Below are 15,162 nucleotides of genomic sequence, written 5' to 3'. Positions count from 1 at the left end.
GCTGACCTGACAACCAGAAAGCTAAAGCTTCTCAGCTTTTTTTGGACTTAGCAGCCCTTCACACATCATCCCAAAGGCAATTTGAAATGCTCCACAAAACAAAAATCTTCGGTTTTGGGATTGTGAGAATTCAAGTATGACATTTTCTTGAAAGAGAAAGGAAAGGGGGCAGAAGATGTCTGAGGAAGGCACAAAGGCCCACCTACAACATACCTGGCTGTTGCATCCTAGAATAGGACAAGAATTAAAACTCTGGAAAATAAGAGTTTGATCCGATCCTCTGCAAGCCTCAGGACCAGAGTAGATAAATGCCTGATCTATTTTTTTTTTTTTTTAATGTCTATAAGCATTAATTAAGCTCCTCCTGTGTATCAGGTGCTGTGCTTGCCTTCAAGGAGCTTACATTCTAAGAGTAAAGCATATATATAGATTGATTGATTGGGAGGGGTCATTTGGGAGATATAAAAACTATTTCATGCTGATCCTTGAACTGAATCTTGAGAATGGGGATAGAGGAATGGCAGGCAGCGGCTTCTGTCCTAGGGAAATCATACAAAGGAATTATGAATCAGAAATAGTATTGACAAAGCAGGTTCTTCCAAGAAGCTTAGTGTGAACTAGATAATTGATGAATACAGGTCATCAGCTCTCCAAATCCAATTAAATTTACCTCTTGGAAGGGGAATTTGCTTTCAAGTCACTCCTATAACCCAAGTAAAAGAAAACCATCAACCAAATGAAATCAGGTTTCTCAAGTAAGGATCAAAGCTTATAACGAATGGATCTTTAAAAAAATGTCTATTTCCATTACAGAAATGATTATTTATCCTTTGTGACTTATATACCAAAAGTCCAAAAACAATCTTTGCTTTTGATAGAACAAGATACTCAAGATATGTGTGTCTGACCAGGGAGGTCAGAGAACTGAGGCTTATCAGCATGTTCTAGAAGGCTTCCTAATCACTACCTGTTCTTTGCTACTTTTCCTTCTAGTAAATTCATGAAATTTCTGCAAATCCTAGGGAGAAAAATCTTGGGAAGTCCCAGTCCCCCAAGCATTTCATGATACTGTACTTGGATCAATAATAAATAGGTATTCCTTTCCTTGGCACAAATTAATGATTTGAAGAATATAACTGGTATTTAGCCAGTTGTATTGGTCAGAGTAATATGGCTATAAGTTTATTCATTGTTCAAGAAGGTATTTTCTGCCATTTCACTCCCTGCTCTGTTTATACCTTTTCATTTTATACCTTCTATACTACTAACACTTCTAAACACATACCCACAGCTAAAGGAAAGTAAAATTGTTAGGTAATGTTTTTCATAGAGACCACCAAGGGATTGTGAGCAAGTGATGAAAATTCCCAAGTAGCTACAGGATAGACCTGAGGGCTATGGAAGCAGCAGGATATCTGGAATGTTATGGGGAGCACACAGAAAAAGCGCTTCTTGTTTTTTAGACTGTCGGACATGCTTGGAAACATGCTGTCCCAATCCTTAGCTTCCTTTAAAGCGTGCTCTGGAAGCCTTGGTGGATCCCCTTAATTGTAAATGCTCATAACTCACTGAGTAAATTCTGCGTTTTGGAACCCTAAGTACAAGGAAAACTCTGGAAGCTGAAACTGGTTTTGCTTTTGTATTTTTAGTACCTGACCAGGGTATGCACATGTTTAATAACTGACGGTCCAATTGAATTATGTCTGACAGCCATTAAGGAAAGTGAAAGAGACCATAAAATAATGACATTTCATGGGCTACAACCTTGTGGCTCACACACAAGACAGGACCTCAAGGGTCCTTTCTGCCTATTCAGCGTTTGGCCTTTTTACCTTTAGATCACTCACTCTTTCTGTGCTCTTTCCCTATTCTCACCATCACGACTCCTACCTGGGCAATCTCTGATAGCCCTTTAGGGAACCCCCAATCTCCCCTTGATGTGTCCATCCCCACATCAAGGCATTGAGTAGCACGATGACTAACCTCAGGTTTCGCAGCACCCCGAATTCTCCCACAGCTGACCCTCCCCTGCAGTGTTTTCCTCCTCAACCTGGCCCGATCTCCAGCAGGCAGAGCCCTGCCCCATTTTGGCCCCCAATGCACATGAGAACCGGGGTCTGGCATCTGGAGACTGGCAGATTAGCTGGGGATCCTTCCCGACACCAAAGGCCGTGACAGCTATGGATAAAAAAGCAGAGCCCCTTATCGCCCACTTCACAAGCTTATGTGGAGGAAAGTCTTTTAAAAAAGGCCTAGAACCAGGAGCTGAGGCCAGTGACCTTGCATGGCCCACTTCCCTTCAATCCAATCCGCCGTCAGCATCCTCTCCCTGCTGAGATCCCAGGCCACTTTTAAAACAACGGACGCACATGGGGAGAAAGCCAGGGGAAGTCAAACGACCATCTCGCAAGGCAGTCGCAGGGATGCGACTGGTCCTGCAGTTGGATTCTGCACCAGACCCCAGAGTCTTGTCCAGCACCGACCTGTCGGCACTCAGGTACTTCTGTGACCACCTCCAGCAGCTCCTCCAACCTATCGCATTCTCCATTCCCTTGGTCCCCCACCAGCCAGAGGTCCGGGGTCTCTGCAGTAAGTGCTGCTCGGGCAGTGGGAGTGGTGGGGGCCAGGGGGAGGAGAAGTGGCTCATATCTTCTGGCTAGTGTCCTATTATACAACCACAGGGAATCCTGGGTCGGGCATTGGGCCCCCAGTATGCAGCTCTCCTTCCTCTAGGAAAAAGGAATAATAGCCATCTTTGAATTTCCCACCTCCTTTCCTCCTCTTCCTTCCTCCACACTGCTATAAACACACATCAAATTAGTTGCCAAGGCTTCTTCTATTTCCTTTCCTTTCCCTTCACTCTCCTGATGCTACCCTAATTCTGGCCCTTCTTCTTGCCTAGACTTAAAGATTACGGCTGGCATCCATATATGTATGGTTTGCAAATAGCTTTCACATGCTCAGAATCCCACTCGATTTGACTAATAAGTCCCTACTCTGAACCCCACCACTTCATTTTTTAAGTTTCTCTTAATTTCACCTGAAACTTGTTAATGATCATTTTTTTTAAATTTTGAATTGAAAATTCTCTTCCTCCCTCCCTCCTGGGCCCCCCCATCTGGCCTGGAGAAGGCAAGCAATTTGATGCTGATGATAGCTGTGAAATCATGCAAAACATTGCCATATTAGTCGTGTTACAAAAGAAAAGAGCCTGAAAAAGTAAAAAATTCAAAAAGTATGCTTTAATTTTCATTCAGATTCCTTTAGTTCTTTCTCTGGAGGTGGATAGATAGCATTTGTCATCCTAAATCCTCCAGAACTGTCTTGGATTACGGATTGTTTAAAACAGCTAAGTCATGGACAGTTGATCGTTGTGCAACTTTGTTGTTACTGTATACAATGTCCTCTTGATTCTTCTGCTCACTTCACTTTGCATCATCAGTTCATGCATCTTCCCAGATTTTGCTGAAACAACTCTCCCCCTCTCCCCCAGCCACTTTACCATTTCTTCTACCAAAATAAGGTTCCATCATAACCCTATACTATGACTTGTTTGTCCATTGCCCAGTTGATGAGCATCCCTTCAATTTCCAATTCTTGGCCACCCTGGAAAGAGCCGCCATCAATATTTTTCTACATATCGGTCCTTTTTTTTTTCTTTGCTTGGTTTAGGATCAGACTTAGGAGCGATATTGCTGGGTCAAAGTGTGCAGTTTCCTACCCCTTTTATTATAATTCCAAATTATTCTCCAGAATAGAAGGATTAGTTTACAACTCCAACAGTGAGTGCATCAGTTGAACCCTCCCCATTTCATGACAATTCTGCTACCAGCTCAGTTCACTCTGGATAGCTCCTACCTCCTCAAGAACATCTTTATTTGCCTCTTCCTCCACTTCCCCTTTATGTTGTCTTTTTCTACTAGGAAAAAAAAATATCTTTAATACAGAAACTCAGGTTTTTTGCTGCATGTGTTATCTCCAACACTCAGCACTATGATGACTACAGTTAGCACCTTGGATACCGTAGAATCAGCTGGAGTCACGATAAGCAAAAGTCCTTGGTCTTTATTCTTGGTCTTTAGGGGGAGAAGTGAAGGGAATAGATGTGCAAGATCTCTGCCACCTTCTTTCTCCTTGTCTACCACTGAAGGGCCTGTCTTACTCCACCCCCTAATCCTTCCCACAATTCTCCATATACACCAAAAGATTGAACCAGCACAGAATAGAGGGAAGGGCCATTTCCCAAGCATATTCTTATAGAGTATTGCCCAATTGGTAGTTAGCCTTAAGTGCTTGGTTGTCCAAGTGCCTCTGCTCAGAGTTTCAGCCCTTTACACAGCACTGCACCTTTATTTGTTTTTAATTATAGCTTTTTGATTTTCAAAATATATACTTGGATAATTTTTTCCTCCCTTTCCCACTCCAGTCGGCAAGTGATCCAATACATGGTTTTTTTGTTTGTTTTTGCTGAGGCAACTGGGGTCAAATGACTTGGGGGGGGGGGTCCGGCATCTGGAGACTGGCAGATTAGCTGGGGATCCTTCCCGACACCAAAGGCCGTGACAGCTATGGATCCAGTGTATATTAAACATAACACTGCACCTTTAATAAATGCTTTATCATTTCATTTGATCCTTGGGCAAGCTTGTACAACAGGGATTGAGCCTCTCCTCCTCCAGTCTAATTTTCCCACAGTTGTCAAAAACTTCCTGCCAGCCCAGCTGCTGGGCCAGGCTCCATAGTGGCTGATGACAAGAGCAGTCACCGGGGAGAAGGGTCCCTTCCCCGGCCGCCATGGGGACCAACTCTAGGTGTCAAAAGTCTCAAAGGGAGCAGGGCCTTCTGATCCTGCTGCCCACCCAGTCCTGGTCCCCATCATGGGAGGAGGGTGCCTGCAGTGAAGGCTCCAGGCTCGGCCCCTCGGTTACTTCAGGCCTGGACCATGGGCTTCACTACACCAAGCCTCCAGTTAGGTTTAACAACGGGAATGATGTGGCTGCAAGGAACATCACAGGGAAGCGTGGCCTGTCTCCTGCCCCAGCAGCCCGAGGCCCGGGACCACCTCTGCCTTTGCATCCCGTTTCCCTCATTAAAGCGCGTCTTTCTTGGGCACAGGCTCCCCGGATGTTCTATTTGTGGGCCCAGAGCGAGCGTTGGGTAGCTGCTGAATGACTCATTCATTCATTCCTCACCACTCCAACCACATTACTCCTGGCACCGAGACCTTGCACGCTCTGGCCCCGCGGCCTTTTCTGCTTTATTTCCCATTTTCCCCGTGAATCCTTTCTTCCAGCCCAGCTAGCCCTTCTAAACTCCTAAACTAAAGCTCTTCTAAATCAGATCATGATTTTTCTTGTGCAGCATAATAAATGTGGAAATAAGTATAGAAGAATTATACACGTTTAATACAAATCAGATTACTCACTAAGGGAGGAGGTGAAGGAAAGGGAGAAAAATTTGGAACACAAGGTTTTGTAAGGGTAAATGTTGAAAACTATCTTTGCATATATTTTGAAAATAAAAGGTACAAAAACCCCGCAAGTGGGATCATAGTGAGTTGAACATGACTTAACAACAACATTAATATATAATTTTATAATATATAATTTCATATCTAATTTATATAATATAGTAAATTCATATAAATGTAGATATTTGCACATACTAAAAAAAAATTGGATAAAAAAGTGAGAAAAATAACAAAAAGGTGAAAATACTGTGCTTTGACCTATATAATGTATATAATTTAATATTAAATTACCAAATTATTGAAGATGAAATTAACATTATTAAATGATAATTACTGATATTAAATTATTGAATATTTCCCAGTTGCATTTTAATATGGCTGAATCCCTCAAGAGGAATCTATTTGTGACATCTATGTCCTAGAATATATTCATATTAGATATGGCAGGACTATATTTCCAGTGAGATGCTCTTAGCTGAACATGGCCCACTGGTGCAGGAAACACAACAAGAAAGGCAGTGGGGGGAGGATGGACATTAGGAAAAGGAATATTGTTAGCCCAACAAGAAAGGGCGGGCAGCCTTTTAGCTTGGTTAGGGAAGATTTCTGTCCTGGATAGTGCCTTCTGAGATATTCTTTTTCCTTTAAGTCACATTAATTTCTGAGGTTGTAAAGCCTGATAACCAAAGGAAAGAGTTCAATATTCAATAAATTCATGTTTAAAAAAGCAACACATAATTCATCCAGAATATTTTTCTAATTTAAAGAAAATTATTGTAAGCTTTCACATGGAAAATGATGGCATATAGGGTACAGAACACTGGTACATTTTCAGATATAACCTATGAATGAATTTGTTGTACTTAACAATACTAAGTTGTTAAAAGGGAGAGCTTTAATTTCTGCTAAGGAGAGTTGTGCGAGTAGCCACAGTGATTCAAAAAAAACAAAAAAACAAAACCAAACTTGAAAAGAATGTCAATTAAACATTTTTAAAAACTATACAAAAGAAAAGCGAGGAGGCACAAACAAGACAATATTGGTTCCATCTTGTTAAATTTAATACATGGGTTAAAAAAATAAGCTGTATATAATAGGGATCCATTATCCCAATTATATACAGCTTATTTTTTCTTTTGTTCTTGATATGTAGGATTGTTGTTTGTTACAGTCATAAAAAAGTGATTTTTCTTGTTTTTAAAAAAATATATGTATATATGTATATACACATATCTAGAATCAGGAAGCTGTTTTTGTTCAGCTGTGTCCAACTCTTCATGACCCATATGGGGTTTTTCTTGGCAAAGATATTGGAGTGATCCCCAGCTTCTGGAATAAGAACTCCCTATTTGAGAAAAGTTTCTCAGAAAACAATATGATAAAAACTGGGTACATCTGTATGTCAAGATAAGATCAAAATAGCTATGTGATTTAGACATAAAGGATGATACCATAAACACATTAGTAGAGCAAGGTTTTACTTGTCAGATCTTTGGAGAAGGGAAGGATTTATAACCAAACAAGCTATAGAGAACATGTGAGATATACAATGGATAATTCTGATTACGTTAAATTAAAAAGGTTTTATACAAACAAAACCAAAGCAACTAAAATTAGAAGGAGAGCTAGGGAACTATTTTTATAGCAAAAGTCTCTGATGAAGACCTCATTTCACAAATATATAGAGAACTGAGTCAAATTTAAAATACAAGTCATTTCCCTAATTGACAAATGATCAAAGGATAGGAACAGGAACTTTTCAGATGAAGAAATAGAAGCTATCTACTATCATATCAAAAAGTGCTCTAAATCCCTATTGATTAGCAAAATGCAAATCAAAATAACAGGTACTACCTCACACCTATCAGATTGGCTGATGTGACAGAAAAAGAAAATGATAAATATAGAAGAAAGTGTGAGAAAATTGGGACACCAAGGTCCTGTTGGTACAGTTGTGAACTGATCCGACCATTCTGAAGAAGAATTTGTAATTATGGCCAAAGCATCATAAAACTGCATACTTTTGACCAGCTGTGCCCTTACTGGGTCTGTGTCTCAAGGAGATCATAAAAGAAGAAAAAGGCTATACACGTACGGAAACATCCATAGCAGCTCTTTTCAAGGTGGCTGAGAATTGGAGAGTGAAGGATTGCTCATCAGTTGGGGAATGGCTGAACAAGCTATGGTCTGTGAATGTAATGGATTTCAGGAAAGACCTACACGAAATAATGCAAAGCCATGGGAGCCCAGAAGAACACTGCACATTGTGTGATGATCACATATGATTGACTAAGCTCTTCTCAGCTTAGTGATTCAAGACATTCCAAGATACCTGATGGAAAGAACTGATGAGTTCAAATGTCCCCTGACATTTACTATATTTTTAGTCACTCTATTTGTATTATTCCAAAATTCTTCCACACTATCCTTTTTCCCCCACATTGGGGAATCTTTCCCTTGGAGCAGGGTGGTTAATAAACCCTACAAAAAACCTTACGTGGCTTATAGTCCTTATCGTATTGAATTGGCCTTAAGTCAGAATGGCAATATTGAGTCTATTGAAAATTGTGATTTTGTTGAATTCTCTAGGAAACATTAATATTTTATGACACGTCAAGATGACTCCTACGTGCATAACCCAGCACCCTTCCAAAGTGACTCTGCCGTCAAATCCACGAGAAATGAAAACAGGATGTGGGTGGGGAGAACCCTGGGGATGATGAAGTCTAGACTTCTAGGGTCATGCATTACTAATTATGAACGTACTGCTCCTGGAAACTGCTTTTATTGACCTCATAGAACAGATTCATCACAGACAGGGCTCTGGTGGTTTTTGTCTTCAGATCTCAGGCAGTTCAGCATATGAGCCCAGCATGTGAAATACCTCTAAGTTCATACCGGGGAAAATGTAATCTCAAAGAGAAAGATAAAAAGTTAATGAGACTCTTGCCTTTAGACTTTTTATTCAGACTCTTTTTTTTTTCCACATGGTCTGTTCTTTTTCAATCTAATTCTATTGACTTAAAAATTATCCATGTATTTGCATGATACTTAAATGCTGAGATATATACATATAGGTAAGCAAATTACAAAGAATTGGGAGAAGAGAAATATCACTTAACACCTGGGTAAGGTGGGAAAGGGGATCTTGGAAAGCTCCAAGGAAGTGACATCTGAGCTAAGCCTTGAAGACAGACAAGGCCAAAAGTTAGGAGTCTATTCAGGGTTCGAAAAACAAATTGTGCCCAATCAGACTCCCAAGAAACTATTTTAATGACTTAGAAAAAATAACAACAAAATTCATATGGAAGAATAAAAGGTCGAGAATTGCAAGGGAACTAATGAAAAAAAAGTCAGAGGAAGGTGGTCTAAGTGTACCTGATCTAAAGCTATATTATATAGCAGCAGTCACCAAAACCATTTGGTATTGGCTAAGAAATAGACCGGTCGATCAGTGGAACAGATTAGATACAAAGGACAAAAAAGGGTACATCTATAGCAATCTAATCTTTGACAAACCCAAAGATACCAACATTAGGGACAAAAATTCATTATTTGGAAAAAACTGTTGGGAAAATTGGAAATTAGTATGGCAGAAATTAGATATGGATCCACACTTAACACCATATACCAAGATAAGATCAAAATGGGTCCATGATTTAGGCATAAAGAATGAGATTATAAATAGATTAGAGGAACAGAGGATAGTCTACCTCTCAGACCTGTGGAGGAGGAAGGAATTTATGACCAGAGGAGAACTAGAGATCATTATTGATCATAAAATAGAAGATTTTGATTACATCAAACTAAAAAGATTAGAAGATTAGAAGGGAAGTAACAAATTGGGAAAATATTTTTACAGTTAAAGGTTCTGACAAAGGTCTCATTTCCAAAATATATAGAGAACTGACCCTAATTTATAAGAAATCAAACCATTCTCCATAACCATAAATCTAAACCATAAATGATCAAAGGATATGAACAGACAATTCTCAGATGATGAAATTAAAACTATTTCTGCTCACATGAAAGAGTGTTCCAAATCACTACTGATCAGAGAAATGCAAATTAAGACAACTCTGAGATACCACTACACACCTGTCAGATTGGCTACGATGACAGGAACAAATAATGATGAATGTTGGAGGGGATGTGGGAAAACTGGGACACTGATGCATTGTTGGTGGAGTTGCGAAAGAATCTGGCCATTCTGGAGAGCAATTTGGAACTATGCCCAAAAAGTTATCAAACTCTGCATTCCCTTTGACCCAGCAGTACTACTACTGGGCTTATATCCCAAAGAAATACTGAGGAGGGGAAAGGGACCTGTATGTGCCAAAATGTTTGTGGCAGCTCTTTTTGTAGTGGCTAGAAACTGGAAGATGAATGGATGTCCATCAGTTGGAGAATGGTTGGGTAAATTGTGGTATATGAAGGTTATGGAATATTATTCCTCTGTAAGAAATGACCAGCAGGAGGAATACAGAGAGGCCTGGAGAGACTTAAATCAACTGTTGCTGAGTGAAATGAGCAGAACCAGAAGATCACTGTACACTTCAACAACAATACTGTATGAGGATGTATTCTGATGGAAGTGGAAATCTTCAACATAGAGAAGATCCAACTCACTTCCAGTTGATCAATGATGGACAGAAATAACTACACCCAGAGAAGAAACACTGGGAAGTGAATGTAAATTGTTAGCACTACTGTCTATCTACCCAGGTTACTTATACCTTTGGAATCTAATACTTAATGTGCAACAAGAAAATGGTATTTACACACATATATTGTATCTAGGTTATATTGTAACACATGTAAAATGTATGGGATTACCTGTCATGGGGGGAGGGAGTAGAAGGAGGGAGGGGATAATTTGGAAAAATGAATACAAGGGATAATATTATTTAAAAAAATTACTCATGCATATATACTGTCAAAAAATTATAAATAAAATTAAAAAAAAAAAAGAAAAACAAATTGTGCAACCGGACCGAGACTAAAGACAGCGTGTTTAGTTCATAGACGTTCTAGAAGACCAGTCTATCTGAAAGATAGTGTGACTTTACAGGGAAATATGAAGTAAGAATGGGAAGAGAGGTTAGAAGAAGATGGCTGAGGACTTTGAGTTCCAATTTGAGGAACATGTAATTTTATCCCAGAGTCAATAGGAAACCAATAAAGGTTTTTGTTTTGTTTTATTTTTTGAGGAAAAAGTGACATTTTTAGGTTTTTAGAATTTGCCGGAAGTTGGCAATGAATATTTTCTCTTGGGTTCCCTCTAAAATGAAGTCAATTATTTCACCAGGAAGGAGTCACAAAACCTGGAATCCTGATATTGGCTCCACTACTTAATTGTACAACGTGGGTCAAATCAGTGAACTTCTCTCACATTCTATTTTCTAATCTCCAAAATGAACATATACTGCTTGAGCAACCTGCCTCCTAGAACTGTGAGGATTAAATGAGGTCTGTAAGGGTACTAAGCAAACTTTATTGTGCTATAAAAATTATGGCACTTAGACTCAGAACTCTCAATCATCCTCCCCACCCCCAGGTTTCTTTCCATACATTTGTATGGAAATGACCTTTATTCCAAACACAGACTGTGCTGATCCATGCATGTGATAACTGCCCTTAAAGAAGAATCTGGATCTTGATTTTATAGCACAAGGTGCCTTATAAAAAAGGAGCGTTTTAGCTTTTTTCTCCCCATCTAGGACAAACTTTTCTTCTCCATTCATGAGACGGCCAATGACCATTATGCCAAGGGCAGCTCTGGCACAGAGGACGAAGGCACATTTTCAGTGCGGTAGGTAGGGGGTGTGTGTGTGTGTGTGTGTGTGTGATCTCTGGGCTCTGGATCACATTCAACACCATGATTCCAGCTTTTGTGAGCACAATGCCCATCGCCACCCACATAAATGGGGGAGCTCACCCCTGCCAGTCAGTCAGAAGCCCCGGGTCCCCATCCAGGCTGCGCTGCCTCAGTCACCACCAGCAGGCAGCTTTTGTCTCCTCATCCACAAGAATGAGAGGGATCGTTGGTTCTCAGCCTTCTTGGATGGATTTCAGCCTCCCTGAACTTAGATGGGAAAAATATGTCTCAATTCTCACTAATATCTAACTAAAGTTCAGTATTTCCTTCAGTTATGGTTATAGGCCACAAAGCGCTTTGAGAAGAGGCCCCTGTGTTTCACCAGATGGCCAAAGTGGTGAGACACAAGGTAGTTAACATCTCCAAGATCTCTTCTAACATGGCAAAATAGATAGGTCTTGGTTAGTGTGAACCATGGATCCCATTTGTTCTGCTTTCCACTGTTTGAAGTTATAATTATGCAAAATAGAATAACTGGTTCCAGTACAAATCAATCAACCCATATCTATTGAAGGCCTCCTATCAGGCAGGAACTGTGCCAGGGGTTCAAGAAAGGGCAAGGGGCCTCTGCCCTCCTCCTCTAGTACAGATCCATACAAAGCAAGTAATATACAAGATATATGGGAAATAACCGAGAGGGAGAGAAGATACTGGAATTCAAGGTTAGGAAAGGATTTCTGTAGGAGGACAATACTGGGGCTGAGAGGAAGTGGGGGAGGTCAGTGATGGGAGTGGAAGAGGGAAAGTGCTTCAGGTGTGTTAGGAGCTGGTAGAATCAAAGATTGGGCCTTGGAGAGAAGGGCAGGTAGCACTAGGAAGGGGAGGAGGAGGATAGGTTCTGAGGGGCTTTAAGCATCCAACTGAGTGTCTCCTACTTGTTCCAGGGGGGAACAGGAGCCACATGAGTTTACTGGATGAGTGGGGGGACAGATGAAGAAAATCATGCACTAAGATGGGGAAATGGGGGGCAATGGCTGTATCCAAGTGGAAGAGCAGTATTCCAGGGGTGACAGGGTAAGCCAGTGGTTGTGGGCTAGAAGGCCTAGGAGCATGGCTGACAGGAAGGGCAGGAGGGCGAGGGGAGGTTCTAGATGTGTGGAAGGCACCTGGAGAAGCCAGCTGGGGAGAAGCAGGGTGGGGCCAAAAAGGGAGTATGTGAGGGACAGTGTGTGAGGGACGGTGTGTGAGGGACGGTGTGCGAGGATGGTGTGTAAGGATGGCTCAGACATGTCCCAGCACCTCTGAGCCTCTGCTCCCCCTGATTCTCGGCTCCTCCACGCTGGCTTTCCTTCATAGACATGATAAGCTCCTTGCCGTTCTGTCTGGGCCCATCATATTCCTCTGGTCCACCATCTTTTTCTGGTCCATCATCTTCCTCCACTCTCCAGGATATCCCAAGGCCCTTCCCTCAATGCTCCAGGAGGCAGCGTTCCAAACCAAGGGAATTTCTATCCTAGTCTAGCCAATTTGGGCAAGGTTAGGACTGTCTCCTTAGGGAAGGTGTTTTACCTACAGTTTACAACCAGGGCAAAGTTTTTGTATCTCCTTCAGCCACAGGTGTACCAGTAAATGTTTAACAACTAGCTCTCACCAAAAAAAAAAAAAAAAAAAAAAGGCTTGTACCTTCTAAATTTAATCTGCTTTCTTAACATTTTCTCCCTAACTTTCTTAGATTCACCAAAAAAAATCAATCAAGCCCCCAGTTGTAGCATTTGCTATGTCCAAAGCGTCAATGTTTATGTTAAAAATTTCACAATCCAGTAGGTTCAAGCTGTCTCCAGCTCACTCTAACCTTCAATCCTCGAGTACCTGGGAATTCCTTCTGCGTATTAATATTCTCCCAAGAATATTTTTGCGGAGAGTCACAGTCACCGCCTTGGAATAGGCTCTTTGAGGCGCAGTTTCCCCCAGAAGATGTATTTTTGGTGTTACTCCCAGAATGAAATGCTTTCTTTAGAACGCCCCACTACCAAATCTTGTCCTGTCCTGCCACTGGTGACAGGGACAACAGAGTGTCCCAGACAGGTGACCCACATGTCACCTCCAATCAAAGGCAAAGGGTCCTTCTGCAAAAAACTAGAAGATATAACTAGAAAATATATCAAATCCTTGGGTGTCCAATCACACACATATATAGAAGAATTATATGAATACCACTGTCAATCAATCAAGAAACATTTATTAAATACCAACTATGTGACAGGTAATATGCTAAGTCCTAGGTAAGCTCAAGTCTTTCAAAAATAAAAATGGATTCAAATAGAGGAGCATTAATTATCCACCAGGAGGCTGAGTCAATGGGCAGCCAGATGACCCAGTGGATAGTGTGCCAGTCTGGACACCGGAAGGCTCCTCTTCCTGAGTTCAAAGTTGGCTTCAGACATGACTAGACAAGTCATTTAACCTTGTTCGCCTCAGTTTCTCATGTGTAAAATGAGCTGGAAAAGGTAATGGTGAACTACTCCAATACTCTTGCCAAGAAAACCTCAAATGCAGTCATGAAGAATCAGGACTGAAAATAACTGAACAAGAACAATAGGCTAGGTCAATATAATTAAAAGGACAACATTAACTCAAATTAGCTTACTATTCAAAGCCGTACCCATAAAACTACCAAAGGATGACTTTAAAGAATTAGAAAAAAATAATAAGAGAAGTTTACTTTGCAGAACAAACGGTAATGGATGTTGAGGAAATTAATGAAAAAGTAAGAAAGAGAAATTATTTGGTACTGGTTAAAGAAAAGAGAAGGTAATCACTGGAACAGATTAGGGACACAGCATCTGGAAGCTAATGGGCCTAGTAACCTACCTTCTGAAAAGCCCAGACTTGGGGGCTCACTTTGACAAAGCAGAAACAGGCTGGCCAAAACCAGCATCGAAAATGTGGCAAATATATGCCAACAGGCTCCATATAGGATAAATTAGAGATAATCACAGAAGAAAGGCACTAGCTTGAAGGGAGAATGGGATTTTATCTTAAGACTTAAAGGGAGCCAATGAGGTCACAGCAGGACATAACTGAAGGGGATGCTGTCACCAACATCACAAAATAAGGAAGCAAGGAAAACCAGAAGGAAAAAATTTACATCTTGATTTTCATTCATTTTTAATGGAAATTTAGCATTTGGAATGAATGTAGTGACTGTCACTAACAAATGTGGTGAAAAGAGCCATCTACACCCAGAGAAAGGACTGTGGAAACTTATTGTTTTCACTCTTTTTGTTGTTGTTCATTTGCATTGTTTTCTTACTCATTTTTTTTTTCCTTTTTGGTCTGATTTTTCTTGTGCAGCAAGATAATTATATAAATGTTTACATATATTGGATCTAACATATTTTAACATGTATGACATAGATTGCTTTCCATTTATGGGAAAGTGTGGGAGAAGGGAGGGAAAATTTGGAACACAAGGTTTTGCAACGATCAATGTTGAAAAATTATGCATATGTATGTTTTGAAAATAAAAAACTTTATTTAATAAAACAAACCAAAAAAACTTATTCTGAGAAGGAATTCATAGCCTTCATCACTTTGCCAAAGAATTCAAGGGCCTCACACACATGCAAAAATAAAGAAGCTTAGGTTATTTTCTACTGCAGGGTTTCCAATCTGTTTTTTGGTGCCCATCACGGCATTTGACTTTCGGTAAACTATGAATTCAATTCCAGAAACATTTATTAAGTACTTAATAAATGCCAGGCACTGTGCTAGTTTCTTGAGATACAAGGAAAAAGTCTCTTTTCTCATGGAGACATCTAATGGGGAATGTTAATCTTTTTTTTTTTATTATTTTTAAATTAAAAATTTTTTT

This window comes from Sminthopsis crassicaudata, chromosome 6, assembly GCF_048593235.1.
Source record: "Sminthopsis crassicaudata isolate SCR6 chromosome 6, ASM4859323v1, whole genome shotgun sequence".
Taxonomy (NCBI): Eukaryota; Metazoa; Chordata; class Mammalia; order Dasyuromorphia; family Dasyuridae; genus Sminthopsis; species Sminthopsis crassicaudata.
This window is presented reverse-complemented; position numbering follows the sequence as displayed.